Source organism: Lolium rigidum, chromosome 5, assembly GCF_022539505.1.
Source record: "Lolium rigidum isolate FL_2022 chromosome 5, APGP_CSIRO_Lrig_0.1, whole genome shotgun sequence".
Classification (NCBI taxonomy): Eukaryota; Viridiplantae; Streptophyta; class Magnoliopsida; order Poales; family Poaceae; genus Lolium; species Lolium rigidum.
Window position 1 is genome coordinate 53,500,319 of NC_061512.1, and position 10,990 is coordinate 53,511,308.

Below are 10,990 nucleotides of genomic sequence, written 5' to 3' on the forward strand. Positions count from 1 at the left end.
ATACAGAAAACAATCTGTCTTTTAACAGATTTGTTTGTGCCTGAAACAATAGGAGCTTAGACTAGTGATATAGCAAGGAAGAGAAGGCTAATCGTGACTCGTGAGTGTCACTTGCTAGGAACATATGGCATTTCTTAGCTTTGGGGTACACTACTACGATGTTTGTATCCACAGTTCTTGAATGAACATCAGAGCTAACTAACTGAAAGCAATAAAAGTGTTTCTACATGAGCTTCTCTGCGGTGGAAATCCATAATCAGAGCTAACTAACTGAAAGCAATAAAGGCGTTTCTACATGAGCTCTTCTGCGCTAAAACTTTTACATAAACATGTCAAGTTCACACTTCTATAATAGCGGTACTATATATGCTTGCCGAGACTTCCTTTTAGAAATGAGACTATGTAGACCGATCGAGAGGGACTTTTCTCGGATGAGAGACTTTCTGTGACCGTTTCATGTTTCTTTCGCATCCTTATAGAGCTTTGATATATTTGAGGAAAACAAAGAAGCCGGAAGTCTCTTTGTTCTACATTTTCTCCTGTGGTAGTCACGGGTTATAGGGTGCAAGCCTTTCGATGCAAATTCTACTTCGAGTGAGGCATCTTCTATAAGTCCGAGTCAATCCACGACGACTATTAGCGATTCTAGTTATCAATCGTCCGATACTCAGGGTTCTTCTTCCCATTTCTGGCAAATCTCCATTGAGGGTGAGGAACTGTCCCCAGTTTCATCAACCCACCCTTCTCCCTCCAATTCAATGGAAAGTGTCAGTAATGACGAAACTTTTTGAGCATCCCTCCATTCTACAATATCTGAAGGTCACTTCCCATAAATTACTGGAACGAGCATGTATCCTCCAAGCCACATCAGTCCCCAAATGGGGATGGAGCGCGGTGTGTTCTCCCTCCACACGGTCTACTTCAAAGTGTTATCAATGAATCCAATGATGTAACTGTTGTCTCACCTCGCATGAAATATAATAGAAGGATATACCTCTGTGCGTTTCAGCGGGAATATTCTAAAAAGTTATATTGTATAAAAGAAATAATATAATACACATGAACATGAACTTGTTTATAGAAATGTTAAAGATTTAATTGGTCAATATAGTAGAGATGCTAAATTTATTTACGTAAAAAATGTTGTACTCCAATGTGAATTATGTTATAGAAATAAAATATTTTTTTGCGAGAATTCCACTGATCTATTAATAATCATCAATCATAATACAAATAGTCCAAAAAGTAAAAGAAATTACAAATGGGTATTTGGACCACCTAACAATGACTACAGACACTAGCACAAGCCGAAGGCACGCCGCTGTCCTCGCCCCTCCATCACCGGATCGCCAGGCAAAGCTTGTTGTAGTAGACAGACGGAAAGTCGACGTGCTATGACCCCAAAGGACCAGCGCACTAGAGCAGCAACCCTCGCTAATGATGATAACCGTAGATCGAAAGAGACCGATAAGTAACCACACCAACGAACATGAAAATCGACCGAATCTCAGAAGATCAACACGATGTAAAAATAGGTTACTTGGATAGCTTGCAGGTAATGATACATCAATAATAAATGTTACTGGGGATGACATGAATATTTGTTAGCAGGTAATGATACTCATCTTCATTCATTCATATTCATGCTACTAAATATATTGCTCATACTTTTTTTATTCATTCTTATACATGTACATCGTGCTTCCATACCATTTAAGTCTTTTAATTCATTAACTGGCTGATCCACACATCTTATTGTTATTCAGCCATTTTCCATCATCAAGAAGCCGAGGCGGATTTTATCCCGAGGAAAGGGAACCAGCCACACTGGAGGGCCCTTGTTCATAGGCGTTGTTTCTGGAAGGCCGAGCTTTGGGAAATTTTAGCAAGCTGAAAGCGAAGATGCTTAGTACTTGAAAGAATTGTAACTTCGAAGAGTACATCTATGGCTAATGTGGTGTTACCACCCGGTGGCTATACCACCTCCTAGATAGCCGCTCGATTCAGCATCTAGATTCGTTCTTGAAAGAATAATATACTCGCTCACACATCCTATTTAGCATGGAGCATCTGAAAAACACCTGTTGTAGGTGCAGGATATGTCAGTATAAAATAAATGGCCTATTCATGCATGTTTTAGGGTTTTTTTCTTGTCATATTATATCGTGTGTTGGGTCTGTACTAATAGTGCTACTTAAGAAGAGCTCCTTGTGATCTTCGGTACTGATTAACAATCATCTAAATTGTCCCTTTGTTATATAGCGATGCACATTGGGCTCCTACCTTTTATGTCCGCTATTTTTTTCAGATGCTGGTTGTGTGTTGTGTTCATTTAAAGAGTTCACATTTATGATATTTGCGCAACAACATGTGAATGGTACGGCCAAGTATGCATACGTGCTGGACAGAGATAATCCTAGAGAGGAGAGAGAGAGAACGATTAGGTCCCTGAATTGAGCGTGAACAAGTCAAACGGACTGAAACAATATTGCATTTACCTGTCCGGCATGAGATGCATTAGGTCTGTGCATCGACTGCCTGAACTAGTTAGACAGACTGACAATCTCAACTTAACTCGACGGGTATTTAGGTAAATCAATAACAACAAACTGCATACATTACGGTAGTTAAACATATGTCGTGGCAGGGTTGGCAAGGCTGACCGAATCTCCAATAGCAAATTGGACGGCAGATAGGAGGGTGGTATAGCCCATGGGGCGGGGGGGGGGGGGGTGGTAAAAAATCCACACTCGTGCATCTATTTGCTTGCAACTTATGTGAAGCGTTAAAAGAATTTAAGTGATCTATAAATAATTTGTACTATAGAAATATGTATGAGCACTTGCAGCACTATCGAGAATGTTCATAGATAATAGAGGAATTCAGTGCTTCCATCATTGTTCATATATGGAGCATGCATCAAAAGATATGTATCAGTGATTAGATTGCAGCATTTTTGTAACTTGTTAGAAACATTTGTATAGATGATTGAACCACAATCATACTTGTGAATTTTGGAAGCAAATCACTACTAGGTCATATGAGGAAACTTGTATGATAGACATATAGTGAAACATGTATTGTAGACCGATGAAGCATTTTAATAATGTTGTCTTTAGGAGATACAGAAACAGTGGGAAACGGGTTATATGAAAGGTAAAATACTACTCCCTCCATTTCTATATATAAGCCATTTAGTTTTGGTACGAAAATTAAAGAATCGTATAATGAGAAAAAATTACACCATGTTTGGACGGGATTAACCCTAGACAATTAATATGAGATAATAGAGAACGTTGCAAAAGATAAGAAAACATAATCAAGTCCCAGAAAGTATTATCTATACAAGTGGAGTGGTGCAATGCAATACACCTTATATTATGAATTTTTTTCTCAGAAAACTATATGATTTATATCTAGAAACAGAGTGAGTATTAAAAAAGAGTTTATATTATAGATAGATGAAGTAATGGATGCATTGTTATATTTGTTGGAAGGGAAATCATGGCTGGAAAAAAATTCTACCCTCAACAAAAAATAATTCCTGGAAACAAATCAGCCGTGATTATTTTCGGTAGTTACTCACTCCACTGTTTGTGCTCCATCTGCTGTAAGCCAAGTCACCGTCGCCTTTCATCGTGCTTCAGTCCATGCCTCTTCATCCGCTTACTTCTAACCGGCTACAGCTACAACCACTGCTACTGTCTGCTTCTCCTCTACGTGGTTTCGGGGTTTTCTTAATGTCGCAGAAAAACGTCAACATTCTAAACTGGAACCCCCGCGGACTAAACAGCAGAGTACACCGCGACGCTGTACGCGATCTCGTCCGAGACACACACGCCTCCATCGTCTGTTTACAGGAAACAAAGCTTGACAACGTCGACAATGGCACTATCTCCTCCACCCTCGGCCAAAACTTCATCGCTAACTACGCCTTTTTGCCCGCCACCGGCACGTCTGGAGGTATTATCCTCGCGGTGTCGGATGCACACTTCACCCTCTCGGATGTCCACACCTCCGAAAACACCCTTTCGGCGTCGATCACGATGTTAGACGATGGAACCTCATGGTTTATCACCTGTGTCTATGGCCCGCAGACTGAAGCCGACAAGCTTCTCTTCCTCGACGAGCTAAGGGCCCTGCAGACCGTCGCCCACGATGCTTGGCTCTTGTTGGGAGATTTCAACCTCATCACTAAGGCCTCGGACAAGAACAATCTTAATATCAACCGCCGTCTCATTGGCAAATTCCGGGCTGCCCGGGACTTTCTCGCCCTCAAAGATATAAGGATGGACGGGAGGCGCTTCACTTGGTCCAATGCCCAGGTGGACCCGGTACTCACCAAGATAGATCACGTTTTCTGCACCGCTGACTGGGACGCCCTTTTCCCGGATGCCCATCTCCAAGCCATTACCTCTGCATGTTCCGACCACGCGCCTCTTTTCCTTCAAGGGGCTGTCTCCACTAACACGAAGCCCTCCTTCAAGTTCGAAGAATTCCGGCTGCGCATGCAAGGGTTCAAGGAGACTGTTTCTGAAGCATGGAATAAAACCATTGATGACCCACAAGTATAGGGGGTGTATCGTAGTATCTTCGATAAGTAAGAATGTCGATCCCAACGAGGAGCAGAAGGTGTTGACAAGCAGTTTCGATGAAGGATTCACTGTAAATGCTCACAGACAAGTATTCAGGGGGGTTTTGATGTAACAGATGAATAAAGTACAAGTAAGTAAAATGCGAGAGAAATAATTGCAGCGAGTGGCCCAATCCTTTTTAGCACAAAGGACAAGCCGGTTTGTTTACTTATAATGACCAAACGTTCTCGAGGACACACGGGATTTTAGTCTAGTGCTTTCGCTACATACGGCTGATTAATCTTCATTGTTTTGATAAGTGTTGTGTGGGTGAACCTATGCTAATGTACCGCCCTTCCTAGGACTAATACATACTTGCGATTATACCCCTTGCAAGCATCCGCAACTACAAGAAAGTAATTAAGATAAATCTAACCACAGCCTTAAACTCTGAGATCCTGCGATCCCTCCTGCATCGATATACCAACGGGGGCTTAGGTTTCTGTCACTCCGGCAACCCCGCAATTGGCAAACGAGTACAAGATGCATTCCCCTAGGCCCATAAAGGTGAAGTATCGTGTAGTCGACATTCACACGACACCACTAGAAGAATGACACCACAACTTAAATATCATAACATTGAATATTACTCAACCATAATTCACTACTAACATTTAGACTTCACCCATGTCCTCAAGAACTAGGCGAACTACTCACGAGACATCATATGGAACATGATCAGAGGTGATATGATAATGAACAACAATCTGAACATAAACCTTGGTTCAACGGTTTCACTCAATAGCATCAATAACAAGTAGAAATCAACACCGGGAGAGTTTCCCCTATCAAACAATCAAGATCAAACCCAAATTGCTACAGCGGTGATGAGGTGCTGCGGTGGAGATGGCGGTGATGATGATGAAGATGATGGTGATGGTGATGGAGATGATATCCAGCTCGATGGCGGTGACGATGGCGTCGATTTCCCCCTCCGGGAGGGAATTTCCCCGGCGATTCCTGCCCGCCGGAGAGCTCTTTTCTCTCTGGTGTTCTCCGCCCCGTAGAGGCGGCTATGACTCTTCGCGACGTACCCTCTGGAGCTTAGGTTTTCGTGACGAAGGGTTTCGCGAAGAAAAAGAGGCGAAAGGGGCTGTGGGGCCCCCACACCACAAGGTGGCGCGGCCAGGCCATGGGCCGCGCCGGCCTGTGGTCTGGGCCCACCTTGGGTCCAGCTGGCTCCCCCTTCTGGCTTCCTTCGTCATCCGGAAAAATAGGATTTTTGGTAAAATTTCCTTCCACGAGTTGATCTTCCGAAATATTGCATCCCGACGGTGCTTTTTCCAGCAGAATCCTAGCTCCGGTGCGCGATCTCCAAATAATCATGAAACATGCAAAATAGATGAAATAACATAAGTATTGTGTCCCAATATGAAATATATCAATGAATAACAGCAAATTATGATATAAAATAGTGATGCAAATTGGACGTATCAACTCCCCCCAAGCTTAGACTTCGCTTGTCCCCAAGCGATACTGAACTCGGTAAACATGAACACATGTTTATGGAGTGAAGAGTCGATAAATAAAATACGGACAAGAAGCATCATATTCATTCACACAAGACATTATAGTAAACAACTTCCTCATATAACTCAACTTGAAACAAGTATAAGGTAATCACAAATAAAGGTGCATAAGAAATCATAATCGGTGATGGCAAACTTTGTTCTTGGTCAGAGAACAGTTAACAGATTATACTTATCTATTGAGCAGCGCTCTCATATTAAAGGTTATGGTAAACTTGCATACTCAATCATATTAATCATTGATGACCTTCAAAGCTATATTCATTCAGGTAAAACTTGTACTAAACAAGGAAGAATAAAAGACATGACGAAGTAAATCACAATATAATGGTTTGATCACAACAACTAAAATGCTTGCTTGAGATGGATGGAAATAGGTTTACTGACTCAACATAAAGTAAAAGACAGGCCCTTCGCAGAGGGAAGCAGGGATTAAATCATGTGCTAGAGCTTTTTCAGTTTTGAAATCATATAAAGAGAATAAAAGTAAAATTTTGAGAGGTGTTTGTCGTTGTCAACGACTGGTAGCGGGTACTCTAACCCCCTTGCCAAACAGACCTCCAAAGAGCGGCTCCCATGAAGGACGTTATCTCTACCAGCAAGGTAGATCATCCCTCTTCTCTTTTGTTTACACATGTATTTTAGTTATTTAAGGATGACACTCCCCCCAACCTTTGCTTACACAAGCCATGGCTAACCGAATCCTCGGGTGCCTTCCAACAATCTCATACCATGGAGGAGTGTCTATTGCAAAATTAAGTTGCTTACTGATGAATCGGAGCAAAACACGTGAAGAGAATTATTAATGAAAGTTGATTAAGTGGGGCTGGGAACCCCGTTGCCAGCTCTTATTGCAAAATTATAGGATAAGTGGATGAAGCCACTAGTCCATTAGTGGAGGCTACCTAACAAGACTGAAAGATAAAACACCACATACTTCCTCATGAGCTATAAAACATTGACACAAATAAAGAGTAATACGTTTTGAATTGTTTAAAGGTAGCACATGAAGTATTTACTTGGAATGGCAGAAAATACCATGCAGTAGGTAGATATGGTGGACACAAATGACATAGGTTTGGGCTAAGGTTTGGATGCACGAGAAGTATTCCCTCTCAGTACAGGTCTTTGGCTAGCAAGGTTAAATAGCAAGCATAAGAGTTGAGAGAAACAAACAAATATACATGTGATAGAAACAATCATGCATCTTACTTGTAAGCACAAACAGTTTTAACTTCAGAATACTAAGCTAAGAACTGATAAGAAAGATAATAACATCTTCTACATGTATTTCCTCTATTCTTCTTGAACTCAAAGTGTTGTTATTATTGACCATTGCTAAGTTTGCCAAAACCAAATAGATTTACTCAATGCTCCCAAAGTGGTACCAATACTAAAATCAAGATCAATCATATAGTAGAAATTGCAAACTAAAATAAGGTGTGCAATATGTAAATGATAAGACTTCTCATTAATATTTCATAACGATAACTCACACCAAGGGATACATAGACAACCAACTAAAAGAGAGATACTTCCACACTGCAACCCATCTTATACGATAACTTCCCTACTCATGATATGACACTACTTGATAATAAAAAGTAAAAGGTAGTGATGATGTGATACCGCGGCACTCCCCCAAGCTTGGAACAAACCAAGAGGATGCCAATACCGATGATGGATTACTCCTTTGGCGGTGGTGGTGATGAATTCCTCACAAGCTTCTCCACAAGCTCCTGAAGCTCGTCAATCTTGTACATGAGGTTGCGGATCATCTCCGAATTGTGCTCGACGCGATTAAGAAGTATGTCCGATGGCGAGTCCCAATTCTTGGAGTTATTTCCCCAACCTTCAGCTTCAGGCTTCGTCCTTCCTGCAGTGTTAGAACGATCTATATCCCAATTGCTAGGCAATGCTGCCTTGGGAGTCCTTTCAATTTGATTATTGTAGATTAGATTGCGGAAGGGATGGTAAGTGCCCGAAGAAGATGTCTTTGGAGCTAGGTAATGACGTGGAACTCCTCCTCCGGTGCTAATCCGTGCGCTCTTCTTGGCGTTGAACGGGTTTGACACCACTCCGATGCTTGCAATGGTGGTGCGCGGGCGTACTTGCGGAACTTCTTCGACTTCCTCTTCATCCTCCTTCACTTCTTCCTTCAACTCGGGGTCTTGAATACCTTCCTCCGAAGGCTCCTTGTCCTTGTTGTGGGAGACCATGGTGCTCCTAGATCAAAGACAAATCCTGGCAGAAACAGCTCGAAACAAAACACGTCGAGAAAACGATATACGGACCTCCAGGGGTCCGGGGGATTATATAGTAAATTTTTTTAGAACAAACGGAAAGTACCAGGTCGAACCAGAGTCGGAAAGGGGCGACGAGGCGGTGTCCTCATAGGGCGGCGCGGGCCCAGGCCAGGCCGCGCCGGCCTATGGGGGCACGCCCTCGTGCGTCCCCTCGACTCCGTTTCGATCTCGTAATTTTTCATATTTTCCAAAAACAGCAAAAATATTGTTCGGAAAGTAAATTGCGAACTTTTCATTACCGATCTTGTTACCTATTCAAAGTCGAGTTCGGCGGACTGTCAATTTGTCCTTTGATGAAAGCCTCCGGTGTTTCCACTTGAATAATATCAACATCAACATTATAAGAATCACCCGAGATATAATGCTTGAGTCTTGGTCCATTCACCACTTGCGTAGCATTGCCTTGGAGAGAGCTAATTTTAATTGCTCCTGAACGATACACCTCCTCAACAACATATGGTCCTTCCCATTTCGAGAGTAATTTCCCTGCAAAGAATCTGAGACGAGACCGATACAATAGGACTTTATCCCCAATATTAAACTCTCTTTTGATGATCCTTCTATCGTGCCATTTCTTAACTTTTTCTTTAAAGAGTTTAGCATTTTCATAAGCTTCACTTCTCCATTCATCTAGAGAACTTAATTGCAGCAACCTCTTATTACCGGCAAGTTTAGGATCTTTATTTAGTTCTCTAACACCCCAATAAGCTTTGTGCTCTAGTTCTAAAGGTAAATGACAAGCTTTTCCGTAAACCATTTTATAAGGTGACATTCCCATGGGGTTTTTATAAGCAGTTCTATAAGCCCATAGTGCTTCCTTCAATTTACTAGCCCAATTCTTTCTAGATTTATTAACGGTCTTTCCCAAAATAGATTTAATCTCTCTATTTGATAATTCTACTTGACCACTAGTTTGAGGGTGATAAGCGGAAGCAATTCTATGATTAATACCATACCTAGCAAGAGTTTTTCTAAAACCTCCATGAATAAAATGAGAACCTCCATCAGTCATAATATATCTAGGAACTCCAAATCTAGGAAAAATAATATCTAAAAGCATTTTTAAAGAAGTCTCACCGTCAGCACTTTTTGTAGGTATAGCTTCTACCCATTTAGTAACATAATCAACAGCAACAAGTATATGAGTGTTACCTTCTGAAGACGGAAAAGGTCCCATGAAGTCAAATCCCCAACAATCAAACGGTTCAATAACAAGAGTATAATTCATAGGCATTTCATTGCGTCTGGAGATATTACCAACCCTTTGGCATTCATCACAAGATAAAATAAACTTTCTCGCATCCTTGAAGAGAGTTGGCCAATAAAAACCTGATTGTAGAACCTTTTGCGCGGTTCTTTCTCCGGCGTGATGTCCTCCATAAGCACTACCATGACATTTACTCAATATTTCTTGTTGTTCATATTCGGGAACACACCTTCGCAGAATACCATCCACTCCTTCTTTATATAAGTGTGGGTCATCCCAAAAATAATGCCTCAAGTCATAAAAGAATTTCCTCCTTTGCTGAGCTGAAAAGGTTGGAGACAAGTACTTGGAAACAATAAAGTTAGCATAATCAGCATACCAAGGACTGTCTCGCGAGCTCACCTTTATTACAGCCAATTGTTCATTTGGAAAATTATCATTAACTGGAACAGGATCATAAGCAATATTTTCCAATCTAGACAAATTATCGACGACGGGATTATCAGCACCTTTCCTATCTACAATATGTAAATCAAATTCTTGCAAAAGAAGTACCCATCTAATAAGCCTTGGCTTAGCATCTTTCTTTGTCATAAGGTATCTAATTGCAGCATGATCGGTATGAATCGTAACTTTTGAATCAACAATATAGGATCTAAATTTATCACAAGAAAAGACTACAGACTAATAATTCTTTTTCAGTTGTAGCATAATTTCTTTGAGCAGCATCAAGAGTTTTACTAGCATAATGAATAACATTCAGTTTTTTATCTACTCGCTGTCCAAGAACAGCGCCTACAGACAAAATCACTAGCATCACACATAATTTTAAAAGGCAAATTCCAATCGGGAGGTTCAACTACGGGAGCAGTTGTTAAGGCTTTCTTTAGAGTTTCAAAAGCTTCCTTACAATCATCATCAAAAACAAAAGGTACATCTTTTTGAAGAAGATTAGTAAGAGGCTTTGAAATCTTGGAGAAATCTTTAATAAATCTCCTATAAAACCCAGTATGACCAAGAACACTACGAATACCTTTAACATCCCTCGGATAGGGCATCTTCTCAATGGCTTCAACTTTAGCTCTATCAACTTCAATACCTCTCTCGGAAATTTTATGTCCCAATACAATTCCTTCATTAACCATAAAGTGGCATTTCTCCCAATTAAGAACAAGGTTAGTCTCTTCACATCTCTGCAAAACTTTATCAAGGTTTCACAAGCAACTATCAAAAGAATTCCCATAGACGGAAAAATCATCCATGAATACTTCCACAATACTCTCACAAAAGCCATGAAAAATAGCAGACATGCAT